General features: G+C 37.6%; 1 long non-coding RNA gene and 1 pseudogene across 2 annotated transcripts in view; one reads left to right on the forward strand and one right to left on the reverse strand.

The window, feature by feature from the left end:
- LOC138168082 (uncharacterized) overlaps positions 1–13,206 on the reverse strand; it is a 15,279-nt gene extending 2,073 nt beyond the window's left edge. Inside the window, exons 1-2 of one of the 2 annotated variants that reach the window (XR_011170028.1) lie at positions 12,501–13,206; positions 11,712–11,845 (exon numbers count right to left, since the gene is read on the reverse strand). This is a non-coding gene — a long non-coding RNA (uncharacterized lncRNA). Of the gene's footprint in view, positions 1–11,701; positions 11,846–12,500 lie in introns of both variants that reach the window. The other variant, XR_011170027.1, reaches the window with a different exon arrangement.
- LOC138168017 (zinc finger protein 345-like) lies at positions 5,805–7,419 on the forward strand (annotated as a pseudogene).
- Positions 13,207–20,597: the final 7,391 nt, after the last annotated feature.

Here is a 20,597-nt window from a genome sequence, read left to right on the forward strand (position 1 = left end):
AGATAGATAGATAGATAGATAGATAGATAGATAGATAGATAGATAGACAGACAGACAGACAGACAGACAGACAGACAGACAGACAGACAGACAGACAGATAGATAGATAGATAGATAGATAGATAGATAGATAGATAGATGCCCCTCCAATTCCATTAAGAACTTTATACTTCATAAAGCATTCATGCCTTGCTGACACATTAATACACTGTCACTTACCCTTGTAAATATATCCATCTTTACACTTAACTTAGCACCTCAATATCAATGATTACATCCTGCCATAGGGGAAGTCAATTCATTAAAAACCAATTCCCCATCCCCAACTCCATATTGGAAAGCTTTCCCTTACACTCAGCCTGTCTAATACTCTAACTTCTATCAATTGACCTTAGTTTTAAATTTTGGAAACAAGCAAAACAAATACATTTATTCCATGTGATAACCTTTCAGATACTTAAAGACATATGATATCACTTCCTCCTCTCCCCACCAAGTCCTGTATTTTCTAGGTTAAATATCATCAAACAAAATGATTGTAAGGCCTTCCATCAACTTATTTGCACTCTATCATTGTCATTCCTATAATATGTCACCTAGAACTGAAGAGAATACTTCAGATTTGCTAAGAGCCTCCTATTTATGGACTATTCTCATCTGCGGGAAGGGAAATACAAAAATGTAGAAGACACAGTTCCTACCTTTGTTTAAGCTTCTTTTTTGAGACATTTTATAAGTTATAAATAAAAAAGAATAGGAGGTGGTAAATGACATAAAGGAGGCCAAAAAAAGTTCTATAAGGAGAGATACAGATAGAGACAGAGACATGAAGAGAGAGACAGACAGAGAAATACAGAGAGAGAGAGAGCTGTCTTTTTAGTATCTTTTTCATTGACACATTTGGTTCTTGGGAAGACTTCATGGAAGAGGTGACATTTGAGCTAAGTGTTGAAAGGTAGATAGATTTCAATGCATTTATATGGGGAAAAGGCATTACGAATGGTATTAGCAAAGGCAGTATCTGGGGCATTACAACTAGAGTCTAGGGTATGTGAAAGAAAGTACTATGAAATAAGGTTGAATAGGTAGGTTAGAGCCAGATTGTAGAGGGCTTTAAATATTAAGTTAAGAAAACTTGACCTTATTCAAAATCCTTGAGAAGCTGCTAAAAATTTTTGAGTAGAGAAGCAAGAAATCAAACCTACATGTTAAGAAGTGTTTTTATACGTATATTTTTAGCCTAGACTTGCTATTTCATTTGTAGTAAACAAGGGAGTACCAATGAGAATCAACAACTGTTATACAAGGTGGAGTCTTAGAGAGTTGCTTAGAGTACTGAGAGGGTAAGTATGATGGATGATGAACCAGCATGTGGCAAAGGTGGAACTTGGGCATAGATCTCCCTGACTCTGAGGCCAGCTTTATATCTGCTCTAGCATGCTCCCTCATGCTCTATATGTAGGAGGCAACTATGAAAAGTGTAATGAATTGTAATTACAAATCAAGGTGGCAGTCTGTATAGGATGAATTGAAGAGGCATAAACCAGAGTCAGGGAAACTTATTTGGCTATTGCAATGATATGTGTGAGAACTAATGAAGGCCTGAACTAGAATGGTGTTATTAGGAGCAATAAAAATAATGATGATGATGATAATTATGATAGTTACCATTTGGAGAATGCTCTAAGTTTTGAGGGTATTTTACATATATTATCTCATTTGATCCTTACAATAACTCTTTGAGCAAGGCAATCAGTCAACATGTTTATTAATTGTTTACTAAGTGCCAGACACTGTTCTAAACACTGGAAATATAAATGGAAGAGTTTACCTGTCCTTGTCCTCAAGGAGCTTACATTCTAAGATAGATGAGGAAGGATAAAACATGTAAATAGCTAGATGTGGTTGTTCAGTCATTTTTTCAGTCATGTCCAATTCTTTGTGACCCTATTTGGAGTTTTATTGGCAAAGATACTAGAGTGGTTTGCCATTTCCTTCTCCAGATCATTTTACAGATGAGGAAACTAAGGCAAATGGGGTTAAGTGACTTTCCCAGGGTCACACAGCTAGTGTTTGAGACAGAAGATAGAAGAAGAACTGAGGAAGATAAGTCTTCTGACTCCAGATCTGGCACTCTACCCACTGCCCCACCTAGCTGCCCCTAAATAGCTAGGTATATACAAGATATAAATGAAATGGATTGGAAGCAATCTGAGAAGAAGGTCCTAATAGCCAGAGTGAATAGGAAAGTCCTCCTATAAAAAATGATTGGAATTGAGTCCTGAAAGAATACATGGAGACTAAAAGATTGAGATGATGTGGGAGAGTATTCCAGGCATGAGGACAGGAGATGGAGTGTACTGTATGAGAAATGGCAAAATAGGCCAGCATATCTGGAGTACATGGAAGGGAGCAAAATATAAGAAGACAGGAAAGATTAAGGCTTTAAAAGTTGACTAGAAAAGTTTATATTTGATCCTGGACATATTGGGGAGCTACAAGTGTGTTGGGGGCAGGGGTGACACAGGGACACTTATGTTCTAGGGAAATCACTTCAAAAGCTGAGTGGAGGATGAACTGGAGTAAGAAAAGACTTGAGTCAGGGAGACCAATTAGAAGACATAATAAGAAATGTTATGAAGAGAGACCTAAGATTTTGTGATAGATTCCATAAGTGGAATGAGAATGAGAAATAGAGAATGATACCAATGTTGTTAGTCTTGGTGACTAAAAGGATGGTGGCCCCCTGAACACTAATAGGGAATTTTGAAAGAGAGGAAATTTTAGGGAAATAGAAAAGTTCTATTTTGAACATGATGAATTTGAGGTGTTTATAGAATATCAAATTTGAAATGTCCAAAAGGTGATTCAGGATGAGAACTCAGGACTAGATACAGAGATCTGGGAATCATCTGTATAGAGATGATAGTTGAACCCATGGAAGCTGATGAGATCACCACAAAAGAAGAATATAGAAATAGAAGAGTGGCAGCTAGGTGGCTCAATGAATAGAGCACAGACCCTGGATTCAAGAGGACCTGAGTTCAAATACAGCCTTGAACACTTGACATGCTTACTAGCTGTGTGTCCTTGGGCAAGTCACTTAACCTCAGTTACCTTACCTTCCCCCCTCCAAAAAAAGAGAGAGAAAAGAAGGTAGTCTGTAACATAGTCATAAGGAATGCTCATGGTGAGTGGGCTTAACATGGATGAAGATCCAACAAAGTAGAACTGAGGAGTGGTCCAACAGATAAAAGAAAAACCAGCAGAGAGCAATGTCAAGAAAATCTGTAGAAGATAGAATATCCAGGAAAAAGTGATCAACAGTGTCAAATGCTGCAAAAAGGTTAAGAAAGATAAAGATTGAGAAAAGGTCATTTGATTAGGCAATTAAGAGATCACTGATAACTCTGGATAGAACAGTTTCAGTTGAATGATGGGATCTGAAGCCTTATCAGACCAATATCCCACACCAAGATAAGATCAAAATGAATACATGACTAAGATATAGAGAGATATCACAAGAAAATTTGAAGAACATGGAATGTCCTATCAAACTTATGGATAGGTGAACAATTTGTGAATAAGCAATAGATAGAAAGCAGTGTAAGGTATAAAATGGATAATTTTGATTACATTAAATTAAAAAAGATTTTATAGAAATAAAACAAATATAGTCAGGATCAGAAGGAATGCAACAAGTTTAGAAGAGAGTGAGAGGAGAGGAAGTGGAAGCACATAGTGTGGAAGGCATAGTTTTAAGAGATATTGGAGAGATAAGGAGACAATCAGAAATGACTAAGGATTTAAGTTTGGGTGACCAGGAGAACTGTGGTTCCATCAAGAGAAATAAGAAAATTATTAGAGGGGGCAGCAGATTTTGATAGAAATGAATTACGATGTAGACATGTTAAGTTTGAAGTGTCTATCAGAACATTTTCTACAAACATTTGGATAAAGGGATCTGAAGCCTGGGATAAAAGTCGGAGCTGGAGGTACAGATTTCTGAGTCATCACACATGAAACTTTAAAAGTAGATAGAATCACTAAGGCAGAAAACTCAGAGAAAAAAATTCCAGGAAAAAGCTGTTATTCCAACTCACAACCAATCTCTCCCATCTCTGAATGTCTGTAGCCTACAATTAGTCAGAACCTCACAGGACAGCATTTGTCTTAGTTGAATTTTGTCCCCCACTTCACCTCAACACCCCCCCACCCCAACTGTAGGCAGCATTTATCTGAATCCTTCTCTTTAATTTCCTTTGGGGCCTAGTGACAGTTTAGGCATAAAGGTCTCAGTAAATATTTGTTAGATTGAGTGATACCTTTATTGTATAACCAGTTGCCTGCATACTGTAGAAAAATAGCTGTAGTGTGTCTGCCTATAGGACTAAGAGTGAGTAGGGAGGCATCAGGGCTTCTCCACACTGCCATCTAGTTACTTTCAGGACCTCTATTTTTGCTTTTTGGAGGGGGGGAAGGCAGGTCAATTGGGGTTAAGTCATTTGCCCAAGGTCAAATGGCTAGTGTTAAGTGTTTGAAGCCACATTTCAACTCAGGTCCTCCTGACTCCACAACTGGTGCTCTATTCAGTGCGCCACCTAGCCGCCCCATTCAGGACCTCTTTTTCCACCCTCCTATCTTCTTTTCATTTCAGCACCTTCAAGGCCTCCTCATTCCCAACTCTAGTTTTTAATCATTTGAAGGAAGAAAAAGAAAATGGTCTATTTTTTTTTACACTAAGTAATGAATCATATGTATGTAGTGCGTCAAAGTTTACAAAATACTTTTTTCACAGACTCTTAGGTGGCATATATTATCTCCCTTTTCACAAATGAGGGAAGGGAGGCTCAGAAAAGTTAAATTACTTGTTCATCATCACTCAATTAGGAAATATTGGAGTAGGGATTAGACACCTGGTTTTCTGACTCCAAATCCAGTGTTCTTGTTATACCCCACTACCTCCTGCAGTTTTTTCTCTTTGTTCATCTCCCCTTTAGGTGCCCCACCCCCACCTTACTCACTCTTCCTGTGAAGAGATTAAAGTCCTCTGACCCTGATGGTTGGGGCTGTTGCATCTAAAGATTTGAAAGGGAAAATAAGACCTGAACATCTTATTTTTAGCATGTTTTGGGCACACAATGGAACCTTTTTATGATCTTGTTAACTACTAAGGTATTGAGGGCTATGGAACATAAGTGCAAATTTATAGCCACTCCCCCTTTCCCTGAAAATATACTTCTTTATTCCTTTTCTCTCCCATACTCTCCCAACCTTTAGAAGAGACTTGGAAAACGGAAGTGAGGGAAGGTAGCCTTTTCTCAAGAGAGAGGAAGAATTTGCCTAATACTTAGAAGTATTAGAATACAGTTTATTTTGGTTTGTCCTATTCTTACCCCAGTGGTTTCTTTCCTACGAAACATTTTCATTCATTATTTCAGATTATGGGAGACTACCACTGAGAACAAGGAGGTGACTGTAAAGCAGGGAATTTCTGAAGAAATGGTATCCCAGGGAAAAAATGAAAAATCTTATAGTGGATATTCATTCCCCAGGGAGCTGTGTTTGAAGAAACCAGTGAATGTAAGGGCAAGTTCGAGAATAAGCACTGGGTAAACCCCAAGGTGGAAAAATTGAACAAACCCTTTCTCTCAAAAGAAATTTCTGACCAGTGACAATGGTTTATCAGAAAAATCACACAAAGAAACAAGACCAAGAATATAATGAATTGGGGGAATTTAATCAAGTCATGTAAGACCCTTGAAAGTTCCTATAGGAAAGAGAGTGGATCAATGTGACCAAAATGTGACCAAAGCTTCAAAGAGAGCTTAAACCTGACTGAGCATGAGAAAACTCATAATGATAGGAAACCCAATAAATATAATGAATGTGGAAAACTCTTTAGTCAAAGATCACACCTTATTGAACATCAGAGAATTCATATTGGAGAGAAACCCTTTGAATGTAATGAATGTGGTAAAACCTTCAGTAAGAACTCAATCCTTATTGAGCATCAGAAAATTCACACTGGAGAAAACCCTTATGAATGTAAGCAATGTGGTAAAGCTTTCAATCAGAATTCAACCCTCATTCAACACCAGAGAATTCATACTGGAGATAAGCCATATGAATGTAATGAGTGTGGAAAAGCCTTCACACCTTATTCAACATCAGACAATTCATTCTGGAGAGACACCCTATGAATGCAATGAATGTGGGAAAGCTTTCAACCAAAGTTCAACTCTTGTTAAACATAAAAGAATCCACAGTGGAGAAAAGCCTTATGAATGTAAAGAATGTGGAATAACATTCGGGGGAAGTTCAAATCTTAGTAAACATCAGAGAATTCATACTGGAGAGAAACCCTACAAATGTAATGAATGTGGGAAAGCCTTTAACCAGAGTACAACTCTTCTTCAGCATCATGTCATTCATACTGGAGATCAATACTATAAATGTAATGAATGTGGAAAAACTTTCAGTCAGAGGTCAAATCTTATTCAACACCAGAGAATTCACACTGCAAAGAAGCCCTATAGATTCCGTGAATGTGGTAAGTCATTCACTCAGAAATAAATCCTTATTCAACACCAGAGAATTCACACTGGACAGATGCCTCATGAATGTAATGAATACAGAAAAACTTTTAGCCAGAGCTCAAAACTTATTGAACATTAGAAGATTCATACTGGAGAAACTCCTTATGAATGCTCTGAATGTGGGCAGACCTTCAAGGAGATCTCATACCTTATTGTTCATTAGAGAGTTCACACTAAAGAGAAACCCTATGCATGTGGTGAATGTGGGAAAACTTTTGGTGAGAGTTCAGCTCTTATTCAACATCAGGGTATTCATACTAGAGATAAACCCTATGAATGTAATGAATGTGGGAAAGCTTTCAATAGAAAGTCAAATCATCATCAGAAAATCCATACTGGAGAAAAACCATATAAATGCAGCAAATGTGGAAAAGCTTTTAGCCAGAGTTCATATCTTATTCAACATCAGATAATTCACAAAGGGGGAAAAACCTTGTAAATGTAATGAATGTGGAAAAGCTTTCACTCAATGCTCAGTTCTTATTCAACATAATAGAATTCACACTGGAGTGAAACTCTACAAATGTAATGAATGTGAAAAAGCCTTCAGTCAGAGAGTGAAACTCATTAAACATCAGAATTCACAGCAAAAAGGAATTTGTTAATTTAATCAATGTGGGAAAGCCAAAATGAGGTTTGCTATTCATTTAAATGCCTGAGACTCCAAAGATAGGAAGTTCCTTCTAGATCAAACCCAAATCTAATTTATTTTGTAAATAGACCAATGTCTTATTAACTATTAATAAATGTGAATAATACTTTGAACTGATGAAAAAGGGCGAAAATGAGGGAATTTTTTTGTCTGTTTTAACTTGCCCTTTCTTACTATTCTGGGATAGGCCTGACTGAGGCTATCTGGGTGATTCAGGTCCAGCATTAGAACAAAATGAAACACTTTTAGGCCATCTAACATTTAACAAAGTACTTCTTACTTCATAATTTTATGGAAAAGATATTTAGCAAGGATACGGCATTGAATCAGTTGGATGCATCTCCCCTGACTATATATTTGCCATGTCAGTTGCCCCAATTAGCAGTAGGTGTCAAACCCAAAGAAATCTCCAACACCTTTTGATTGGTCTTTTTCATACTTTGACAACCAAGAAGATATGTCAATTCTTAATCCCCTGAACCAGTGATAACTTCAGCATGGTTTCATTGCCTTTAGGGGAAAACTAGGCTAGCCTATGTGTAGTAGTTGTAGTTCCTACCATACTCCCCAGCCTGCCAAACTCCAGAAGAGGTGAACCTTGGGAACTTAAAAGATAGGCCACAACTTATTTGATATAGAGGAATGATATGAATTTCACAAAGGAGCCTGAGGAATGACTTGGTGTCAAAGTCAGCATGATGCTTGCTCCCCATTGCTATCTGATGATTTAGAGCTGGTGTTAGTGACTGGGGTCATAGGAAAGTGCCCTCCTCCAATCTTTTCTGCCCCTATTCATAGTCATTCTTCACCACAACAACCTCAGAGAAAGTAACAGAGGTAGGAGGTCATGGCAATTTAACACCACTTATGAATTAGGCAATTATAGAGACAGAAATGTTATTGAATTCATCTAGTTCCATTACTCATATAGACAAATTATCTTCTCTGGCCTAAAGGCTAGCTAGACTTTCCAGAATCACAAAATTCTTGAGTGAGTATTAATGCCCTGGAATAAGACTGGCAGAATTTAGATCAACTAGGATTTGTTGAATTTGCCAGCAGGGTAGTCTCAACCCAAAGATGCAAAGACTTCCTGAAATGAACAGTATACAAGATGTATATAGGTTTCAGGGTAGGGGAATGGGGCGAAGGTGATCTTTCAAAGTCTCTGTCACTGAGGCTCAAAGCTTATCTGGTGCAAAACACCCTTTTATCCAGTTTCAGAGTTAGGGGTTTCTGCCAGAATGGAGCATAATATGATATGGGATGGGGAAGGGTTAGGCTCTTTCTCAGAATAGGTTGCACAACAACATACCACAGCAATCCTGTTTTGGGTTACTTGTATTCCAAGCACTAATGGGAAACTACAGACATATGTGTGTGAATAAAATGGAATAGCTCTCAAAATGGAATAGCTCTAGATTTGTAATTCCCCCTTTTATGCTATATAAGTAAAGCATCCTGACTAAAGGCCATGGATCAATTATTTTTCATTTTTCATATTGTTTTTGAGTCTTTCTCATTGCCCAATAAAGAGATGACAATTATCAGAACACACTTCATTGTTAAAATGTTAAATTCCTTGTTAAATCACAAATCACATATTAGACTCATGCATTCTATCTGAGTAATTTTTTTAAATAGTACTTTATTTTTTCCAGTTATATATAAAGATAGTTTTAAACATTCTTTTTATAAGATTTTGAGTTCCAAGTTTTTCTCTCTCCTTCCTTTCCCTCCTTAAGATGGCAAGCAATCTGATATAGGTAATGCATGTGCAATCATGGAAACACATTTCCACAACAGTTATGTTGTGAAAGAAGAAATAAAACAAAAGGGAAAAGCCACAGAAAACAAAAAAAGTGAAAATAATATGCTCCAGTCTGCATTCAAACTCCGTAGTTCTTTCTATGGATGTGGATAGCATTTTCTGCCATGAGTCTTTTGGAATTGTCTTGAATGATTGTATTGCTGAGAAGAGCTAAGTCAATCATAGTTGATCATCACACAGTGTTACTATTACTATGTACAATGTTCTCCTGGTTCTGCTCATTTCATTCAGCATCAGTTCATGTAAAGCTTTCCAGACTTTTCTGAAATCCACCTGCTCATCATTTCTTATAGAATGATAGTATTCCATTACATTAATATACCATAATTTGTTCAGCCATTTCCCAATTGATGAGCATTCCCTCAATTTCCAATTCTTTGCCAACCACAAAGAAAGAGCTGCATAGGTTCTTTCTCCTTTTTTATGATCTCTTTAGGATACAGACCTAGTAGTGGTATCACTGGATCAAAGGGTAGGCACAGTTTGATTGCTCTTTGGGAATAGTTCCAAATTGATCTCCAGAATGATTGGATAAGTTTGCAACTTATGGGTCAAAGTTTTACAAATGAGCTGGATGATTAGGGTAAGAGGAAGGATAATGGTTTCATAAAAGTCAGGGACAAGGGACTAATTTGAAGAGGCATAAGCAATGCTTAGCAGTGCCCTTGGAGGTAAGAATTTCTGAGGTATGACAATCATAGAGTAGTCAGTTATCCAAAGGCAAAAATAGTAAACCATCCTGAGGAGAGCACAAAGAGCCTTTTTAGTATCAGGGGCTGTAAGTCAAAGGACTTAAACTTATAATAGGAAGCAAGTACACTGTGACCATGATTATCACAAAAAGAAACAAATCATGATCCCATACTTCCTTTAATGCCATAAAAGTTGAACAAACTTAGTTAAGCAGTCATAATCTCTCCCTTAAGCAGACAAACCTCATTAAATAGACTCTATAGGTAAATTAAGTCAAATTACAAATTAAACTGCTAATTTAGAGAATCCACAATGGATTGATTGAAAGGAAAGATTTATATAACAACAGTTAGCTAAGGTAGTTGACAAATAACTAAATCACTTTAGTAAACTCCAATTTCTCTTTAACTTCTACTTGAAGAATGTCAAAGTTAACATTATTATTTTCATAAGTTAAATTTTGGTCAGGTGAGGTTAATATAAATAGAAGACAGGCTTTTAGTTCACCAAAAATTGCAAGAGGAATGGTCCTGTTTTCTGAATAATAAATAAAAGGAATTTGGGCATACCTGTCTTGCAGGCAAATATAAACACAATGAAACATTAAAGCAAAGTAATACAATAATGATCATCAATACTGAATAACATCAAATCTCCTTGCTCCTGGTAACCCACTCCCAATGTTCATGTAATGAGAAACTACATTTTTAGTCCTAGCTGTCCCATATACTCTTCTGGTCCCTGTAAACATCTTCCTTTGGAAATTCTGGAATAGGCTTCATTCTCAGGACGGCTTTGGAAGGGGCTCCTCCTAAACAGATCCACTTTTCTGGTTCTGGGTCATTTGTAGAGATTCCCTATTTAATACTACTAAAATCTACCAATAACAAGACTCAATTTAGTACAATATCCTAGATTTGGTTTTCCAGTAACTAGGTCATGTGGTGAAAACTAGTTTAAACCTTACCATCTTTATTTGAACCCTATACATATTATGGACAGTGCCATCAACAGGCTGAAAGAAAAATTGTTAAAAGGATCTGTGAGGAAAAATAGAAAAATTATTCCTTCTGTCTCTTAATATTATCAGAGAGAGACTTTAAAACAGGAAAAGAATATGATGTTAAATTTTCTTTACACTTATTAATGCAATTTTACATGCAAAAACCTCAATCTAATTTCGAAAATTTACTACTAAAATATACTCAAAGTCTATATATCCCATTAGAAACATTTGGAAGACAATCACATATGTATCTTAGTTCTTAGGGGAAAAAAACCTAGTTTTGTTGCTTTCTCTAAGTTTACTACTTCATTAAAATTTTAAACTTTTACATCTTTATCATTCCTCCCTCTTTCAAGAATATATATTATCATCATATCATCCTGAAAGAATGAGATGCTCTAAGGATCTACTCTTACACACAAATATATAACTATTAGCAAAGGGGTGACAAGCCTAAGAACTCATTCACCTAGTCATTTAGGATATGGAGTTGAACACAAATTCAAATGAAAAGCAGTAAAATCTTTCATAGTTACATCCTATTTTAGCAACTCAGAGATGTTTCAGTATTTATTGATTAATAGATTTATTATTGCAGTGACAAAAATCTCTACTGGCAACCTATCCTGATTATAGACATTTTCTATGAAAGAAAAAAGGAGAAACATGGTTGTAACAATGTCAAGACAGTCCCATCAAGGGCACAGACTGACCACAATAAACTCAACAGGGGAGAAACAAACTCCTATAGCTTTGTTTGGTTCCAGGTAAAAGTTATGGTTAGCAACCAATAATGCAGCAAAGTTTCACATAATTCACATTAAGGAAGTCATAACCAAGCTCAAAATTAACCAGGTAAAAAATTTTCCTGTTTAGAACAGAAAGAGCAGAATAGGGAAATTGAGTCAAAAGGATCTTACTTTCACCTACATGCAGTCATCTCAACTTTCCTTGGCACAGATATTCACATGTAGCAGATTTTAGAGCACACTCCCTTTGGTCACCACATGGCATTTCCCTTAAATGGTGGACTTTTGGTTTAATAACAATTCAAACAATCATGCCTGAAATCAAAATTCAGAATAATATGAAATTATTACTATACAGTCCCAAGAGATTTTACTTAAAATACCAAAATTTCACTAATAGTAAACTTTTATTAATAGGTTGGTTGCTGTCCTTCCTTCTTGAAGAAGACCAAAATGACATCACTATGCTCGGAATGTGGCTGATCAGACCAATATGAACTCGGAATGCTCTACTACAGGTCAGTCACAAATAGTTCATGTGAACATTTGTGGTGGATACTCTAAATTTTTGCATCCTGCATTTCCTTTGAGCTGTTTCAATTCTGCTTTGCTCATAGAGTAAAGCACCTTCTCTGATGTGAGCACACCACTCTGAGCGGTCCTCTGCCATGTCACACAATCAGTTCCAAAGTTCTTAAGGGAGACCGGGAGAGTGTCCCTGTATTGTTTCTTCTGACCACCATGTTAATGCTTGCCTTCTGTGAGTTCTCCATAAAATAGTCTTTTGGGCAAGCATACATTTTACATTCTAACAACATGGCCGGTCCATTGGAGCTATACTCTCTGCATGGCACTTTAGTTTGAGTAAGGACCTCAGTGTCCTTATCATATTTTAGGGTTAGGCTATTATTTTTCTCCTGTTTTAATAACCACTAATAATAAGCATATATAGGTATTTACAAGGCCTTACCTTAGTTACATTTTCTAGTTTAAATCCATCCTGGAACAAAAATCAATCATTGAGAAATTAAGAGTAACCACATTCTGGAGTTTCACACATATAATGAATACATCATAGTATATTCAAAAACCCCAGAAAAATACTGACTGCTGCAAGCCTCCAGACTTATTAACCCCCAAGGCAAAATAAAATCTTTAAATCTAAGGTGTCTTGTCACTAAATTGTCTCAAAGATGTGACAGGTTCAATTTCGTAATATTCACAAGCAATGGGAAAACAATCTATCAGATAAAACTCACTCTTTACTATAAGCAAATTTGCAAGCAGCTTCTGTCAGCAGCTTCTCCCAGCATTGATAAGATCTCATGATCCTGCCTAAACAAAAAGTCCCAAAGAACCTCACATATAAGGACAATTTAAGAGATCTATGGTACTTCTCTGTCCACCCCCAAACAATAAGTTATTATTAATCTCCATTTTAAAGCAAAATATACCCAACTAAATACTTAGCAGTTGTAAACATTGTGACCACATTCTTTACCTGCTCCATTCATAATACAACAGGAACCTGATTAAAAGAGAAGGTATTAGGGGTGGCCAGGTGGCTCAATGAGTAAGAACACCGGCCCCAGTGTCGGGATGACCTGGGGATTGAATCCGGGCTCAGATACTTAGCACCACACCCAGAAATAACTGGCCATGTAACCTTGAGCAAGTTACTTAACCCCGATTGCTTTAAAAAAAAAAGAGAAGGTATTGGGAGCAGAGCCATATTGACTGAGTGAAAGCAAGGACTCACCTGGGATCTCCCCCAAACTCCTCTAAATACTTTTAAATAATGACTAAGCAAATTTTAGAGTGGCATCACCCAGAAAAAAGATGAAATGAAATAATTTCCCAGCCCAAGACAACTTAGAAGGTCAGCAGGAAAATCTGTTGCACTAGCATAAGAAAGGAGAACCATACAGCACAGGCCATGCCAGTGCAGAATGGGCCCCAATACACCAGGAGCAGGCCTTGAGGCAACTGAATCAGTAGCAGCAGTGGTGGTTTCCATACCTCTAGGCCCACAGACAGTAAGGGGATTGGATAATGGATCAGAAGGAGGTTTACAGTGGTCTCTTTGCTGGCACCAGGGATAGGACTCTGTTGCATTGCCTATACTTGGGTATGGGTTGCAGTCCTGGATCTTAGTCCCAGTGTGAGGAGGAGCATTAGCATAGCAGAGCTCGTAGCTACAGGGGAACAGGGACCTTGGTCACAGTTCCAGGGTTGAAAAGAGTGCTCACGGCTGCTCATAAAACAGTATACAGTATAGGTAAGTAGTAAACACACCTCTCCTTAGATCATACTACCATGGAAAATTAAAAAACTTATAGGTACACAGAATTACCTTTGAAAATAGCTTAGGGGTGGCCAGGTGGCTCAGTGAGTAAGAGCACCGGCCCCAGTGTTGGGATGACCTGGGGATCGAATCTGGATTCTGATGCTTAGCACCACACCCAGAAATAACTGGCCATGTAACCTTGAGCAAATTACTTAACCCCTTTAAAAAAAAAAAAAAAAAAAGCTGAACATAAAAACTGAAGTTTGGGATAGTGCCCCCCCCAATTGGGAAAAAAAGCACCAATTTTAGGAAAAGGTAAAAAAAAAAAAAAAAAAAAAAGGCTGGAAAATGAGCAAACAATAGAAAAAAATCTGACAATAGGATGTTACTATGGTGACAAGGAAGATCAAAATACATACTGAAAAGAAGACAACAAAGTCAAAATTCCTGCATCCAAAGCCTCTAAGAAAAATAGGAATTGGTCTCAGGGCATCAAAGAACTCAAAATGGATTTTTAAAATCAAGTAAAAGAGGAGGAGAACTTGGGAACAAAAATGAGAATCATGAAATGTCAATCATAGAAAAGGAGACACAAAAAATGCTGAAGAAAATAACACCTTAAAAACCAGAATAGGCCAAATGATAAAAGAGGCACAAAAATCCAATGAAGAAAAAAATGCTTTGAAAAGCAGAATTGGCCAAATGGAAAAAAAGATATACAAAAAAATTCACCATAAAGAAGAACTCCTTAAAAAATAGAATTGACCAAATGGAAAAGGAGCTACAAAAGCTCACTGAATAAAATAATTCCTTAAAAGTTAGAATTGGACAAGTAGAAAATATGAACTTTACAAAACATCAAGAAACAAACAAAATCAAAAGAATGAAAAAACGGAAGAAAATGCGAAATGTCTCATTGGAAAAACAACTGACCTGGAAAATAGATACAGGAGAGATCATTTAAGAATTATTGGACTACCTGAAAGCCATGATCAAAAAAGGAGTCGACATCATCTTCCAAGAAATTATCAAGGAAAACTGCCCTGATATTCTACAACCTGAGAGAAAAAAAAGAAAGAAAATCCACCAATCATCTCCTGAAAGAGATCCCCAAACAAAAACTCCCAGGAATATTATGGCCAAATTCTAGAAGTCCTGGATCAAGGAGAAAAGACTGCAAGCAGCCAGAAAGAAACAATTCAAATGTCAAGGAGCTACAGTCAGGCTAACACAAGAATAAGCAGCTTCTACATTAAAGTATCAGAGGACTTGAAATATGATATTTCAGAGGGCAAAAGAGCCAGTATTACAATTAAGAATCACCTACCCAACAAAACTTGGTATAATCTTTGGGGGGGGGGGGAAATGGACATTCAACGAAATAGGGGACTTTCAAGCATTCCTGATGAAAAGATCAGAGCTGAATAGAAAATTTGACTTTCAAATACAAGATGCAAAAGAAGCATAAAAAGTGGGGGCAGCTAGGTGGTGCAGTGAATAGAGCACCAGCCCTGGAGTCAGGAAGGACCTTCATTCAAATCTGGCATCAGACACTTAACACAAAATCTAGCCGTGTCACCTTGGGCAAGTCACTTAACCCCAATTGCCTTCCAAAAAGCAAAAAAAAAAAAAAAAAAAAAGAAGAATAAGCATAAAAAGGTAAACAGGAAAGAAAAATCATAATGGATTTGATAAGGTTAAATTGCTTATATTCCTACATGGGAATATAATATTTATAACTCCTAAAAACTTTCTCATTATTAGGGAAGTTAGGAGTATAAATAGAAAGCAGAGGTGTGAGTTGAATGTGATGGCATGATTATCTTAAAAAAATGAAATTAATGGATGAGAAAGAAGAATGCACTGAGAGAAAGGGAAGGAGAGAGGTAGGATGGAATAAATTATCTGATATAAAAGAGGACTGAGACATATTTTACAATGGAGGGAGAAAGGGGGAAAATGGGAAGGGAAACATGAACCTTATTCTCATTGGAATTGGTTTAAAGAGAGAATAATATATACATTTAGTTGAACATAGAAATCTATATTACCACACAGGAAAGTAGGAAGGGAAGGAGATAAAAGGAGGGGGGTGGAACTGATAGAAAGGAGAGCATTTTGGGGGAAGTAAAAGTCTTTTTAAATTTACTTTTAAAAGTAAACACTTTTGAGAATGGACAGGGTAAAAGGAGAGAGAGTAGGATAAATAGGGAAAATATGATAGAGGGAAATACATAGTTGGTAATCATTATACTGTGAAAAAAAATTTTTACAGTGAGTTTCTCTAGTAAAGACTTCATTTCTAAATCATAGAAACTGAGTCAAATTTATAGAAATAAGAGCCATTTCTCAATTGATTAATGATAAAAGGATATGAACAGTCAGTTTTCAGACAAAGTAGTCAAATATAATATGAGTAATATCTAATAATCTAATATAGAAAATTTGTTCTAAATCTCTATTGACGAGAGAAATGCAAATTAAAACAACTCTGAACTACTATCTCACACCTGTCAGATTTTTTAACATGATAGAAAAGGAAAATGACAAATGTTGGAGGAGATATGGGAAAATTAAAACAGTACTGTGCTGTCAGCTAACTTATATACTGGTTCAATTGCTCTCATTCTGGAGAGCAATTTGGAACTACATCCAAAGTGCTATAAAACCATGCTTACCCTTTTTCCTGCTCCTCCACTTTAATACCACAGCTGGCCTTCCTCTTTGCCTCTGAAATTTTTACTTGCTACATTTCTAAAGAGTCACTGCTCTCATTTGCTTCTGGGCTTTCTCACTAAGCTGCTGTTGGCATCTGCTGTTGAGCACTTCTCCAATGAGCTGCTGGAGCTGACCGCAGTTACTGGGGCTTCTTTAGTCTTTTTGCTCTCTTGTGAGATTGCCTCCTGCCTAGTGCTAATCTACACACTTTTAAGTTCATTCAATAGGTTCATAGTCATATAAAATGGGCACAGAAAAAAACCTCTTGCCCCTCCCTAAAATTCTCTTTTTTCCACAATTCCTTTTTCCCCTCATCTAGAATTCTGCCAGGCTCTCAATATTTAGATTTGGGTCAAGGAATTCTTTTCAGAACCATTCCAGTCGCTGTAAAGTAGCTACAGAGCCATACAAATTGGCTTGGTGCTTTGACAAGACTCAAAGAAGTATTTAGGAACACTGGAGTGAGAGAGACAGAGCTACCTTTCATTCTTGTGGCTATATTCCAAGGCTATTCTTTCATATATTGCTATCACACACACATGCACACACACATATATACACAATATATATGTTTACATATACAATACCTATACATATACATGCATACATAGAAACATACAAACACACATATACATTTTTGGTTTGTTTGGTTTTTTTTAACTAGATTTCATTATGTATCTTTGGCCTAGAATCCTCAGGCTCCTCCTTTGTTAAGTTTCATATGTCTGTGACACTTGTAATCTAGGCGATGCCTTCTCTTCTGCCTTTGATTATGCAGTTCAGCTGTAACCTGAATTTAAGCTTACAGATAGATAGCCTGCCGTTGTTATTTGTTCTCTAGCAAGGGAGTGCAGGATCTGAGAATCCCACCAGGTGGAGCTCTAACCTCTCTTCTGACGGCCTGTTTCACATTTCCAACAGCATATTGGGTATCTCAATCTGCGTAGTGGACTCCTCCAGGGGTGCAGAACCTGCCACCTCGAGGCCACTTGTGGCCTTCTAGGTCCTCGGGTGCAGTCTTTTGACTGAGTCCAAGTTTCACAGAACAAATCCTTTTATTAAGGGGGCTTATTCTGTGAAAGTTGGATTCAGTCAAAGGGCCACCCTTGAGGACCCAGAGGGCCACAGGTGGCCTTGAGGCCACAGATTCCCCATCACTGCTAGATGTTTGAAACTCAACATATCTAAAAGTGAACTAATTTTATTCCCCTGTCCCCAGCTCTCCTTCTTTCTAACTTCCCTATTACTGTCCAATGTACCATAATCCTTCATAAACTCTTAATCTAGCAGTCATCCTGGGTTCCTCAGTCTTTCTCACCACACCCTCTCCCCCCCCCCCCCCTCCCCTTGCCAAATCCATTTTGTTGTTAAATCCTGGGTTTTGTTTGTTTGTTTTATAGCCTTTGTAACATCTCTGATATATGCTTCCTTTTCTCCTCTGACACTGCCACCTGGTCCAGGTCCTGGACCACCTCACCCTGGACTATTACGATAGCCTTCTGTTGGTCTCCCTGCCTCAGATCTCTCCCTGCTCCAGTCTATCCACCACCCAGCTGTCAAATTGATATCCTTAAAGCACAAGTCTGACCATGACACCCCCACCCCCATTCAATAAGTTTTGCTGGCTCCCTATTATCTCCAGGATCAAAAATAAAATTCCATTTGTCTTTTTAAAATTCTCCATAACCTGGCCACCCCTTCCTTTTCCAGTCTTCTTATACTTTATAATTGAACCCCATCCACCCACCCCATACTCTGCAATCCAGTGACACTAGGCTTTCTGCAGTTCCTCACATAAGATACCCTATTGCCCAACCCTAGGCACTGGAATGCTCTCCTGCCTAGAATGCTCTCCCTTTTCATCTCTCCCTGGTTTCCGTGGCATTCTCAAGTCTCAGGTAAAGCTTCACCTTCTTAAAGAAACCTTTTACAATCCTCCTTAATCTTAGTGCCTTTCTTCTAAGATTATCTCTCATTTATACTTTATATATTGTGTTTGTGCATACCCCATTCAAAAGTGAACTTCTGGAAAATACGAACTGGTTTTCTGTTTTGGTTTGGTTTGTTTCAGTTGTGGAGGTAAGGTTGTTTTGTTTTGTTTGGGGTTTTTGCATTTCTTTATATCTCCAGTATTTAGCAAAGTACCTGGAATATAGTAGGCACTTCTTATATGATTACAGACTGACTGAGCCACCACCAGCCTAGTGTTCTTTCCAAAGTATCTCTGTGGCTGGACTATTGCTACTACCAAAAAATTTAGCTTTTAAATTTCTTGGCTTTCTCTCCTTGCCAAGCCCAAGGCTTCAGCAACAGCCCCAGCTGAGTACAAAATTAATTTCTGGGAATTAAATGGAATATTACTTGAAATATTAAAATGTAAAATCTGTGATACATCCATAGCTCTAGAGCTCTTTTCCTCCTTCCCCTCCACATATGAAGAAGAGATAAAGCATTTATTGAGCATTTACAATATCCTGGGCACTGTGCTAAGTTTTAGGAATACAAACACAAGCAAACAAAGCAGTCCATATTCTCAAGGAGCTTACATTCTAATAAAGAAAGAAAATACATAAAAGAGGGCTGGAAGTGGAGGAGGAGGAGAGGCCTTCAAAAGGGAATGGCCACTAGTAAGGAGATGGGGAAGTCCACAGAATAAATTGATCCAGGAATTAAGTGAACATGACTGGGGACCTTCATGAAATGGTAAGCACTAGTTTCATCAGAATGCACCTTACTAGTTACATTTTTCCCATGTCCAGTGGAAAAGAATCATTCAGCTAACTTTTAGATAGTCCTTTACATGTGTCAACTCATTTGATCTTTATAATAACCCTGGAAGATAGGTGTCGTTATTATCTCCATGTACAGATGAGGAAACTGAGGATAAGAGATTTGCCCAGGCTTACACAGTTAGTAAGCATCCACTAGATTTGAACTTAGGTCTATATAACTCAAAGTCCAGGACTCTACCCACTGTTATGCTTAACTACCTCTAATAAGATAAGAGAGTAAGGCATCAATAGATTAATACCAAAGGTTAAGGTCACACACACACACCCTCTTGGTTAGGATATATATACCTACTTTAGAAATTTATCATTCCTGCAATTATAAATGATCATTAGGTCATATTCTGAATGTAGAGGATACTCTGGCAAGAACTGGATACTAGGTTGTCACAAAAGTCCTCTAATTTCAGGGTAAAATGTTCAGGCATAAAAGAGATAAGAAAGAATTTTCCTTGAGAAAGGGGGAAAAAAACACCAAGAAGGAATAACTAATGTTGAATAGTGGGAAAAGAGATAGCTTTGAAGGTCAGAGATCCTAGGTCTGATTCTTCAGTCTGTCTCCTTGCTATTACCTATGAGACTTTGCACAGTTAACAAAACAAAGAAAGCACCATCTCCAGAGGCTAGTTCAAGCCCCATAAACTAGCTTAGACATGCTCAAAGGCCATACCTTATGAGAGCATGTAAGAAATGAGTCACCAGAGATAACAGAGGGGAATTCTGAGGCTGGAAGTGGTTACCCCACCAACATGTCCATAATTTATTCCTATGTCTCCCATTCCCTTCATAGACCTGTGATACTTCAGAGCTGAAAGCAGAGCTCACCCCCTCATTTTACAGATGGGGAAATTGACCAAGAGAAGGAAAGAAAGTTGCCCAAAGTCACATGGCTAATAAATGTTATTGCTGGGATTAGAACCCACATACCTGGATTGTTCATCCCTTTGTATCAGGTTAACCCTTCCTATCATTCCCAATTATGTATGTTGTATCATTCCATAATGAGTACTTCATATTCATTGGACTGATCCTCAGCAGACAAGACCTAGACAGGATTCCCATCAGCACCTAGATGGGATCCTCACATACTATAGTGGTTCAGTAAATGCTCCTCCCTCTGGGAGATCATAGGCTATTGGGGTATACACATGGTTACACCACAGAAACCCCATGAGAACACAGAGCATAGAGATTTGGAAAAGGGAGGGAACACTTCTGAATAAGGGCCTCCTCCTGCATTATAACTCAGACTTGGAAGACGGTTAGGATTTCA

This window comes from Petaurus breviceps, unplaced genomic scaffold (assembly GCF_028583685.1).
Source record: "Petaurus breviceps papuanus isolate PSGF00001 unplaced genomic scaffold, PetGlider_PUasm1.0 350, whole genome shotgun sequence".
Lineage (NCBI taxonomy): Eukaryota > Metazoa > Chordata > Mammalia > Diprotodontia > Petauridae > Petaurus > Petaurus breviceps.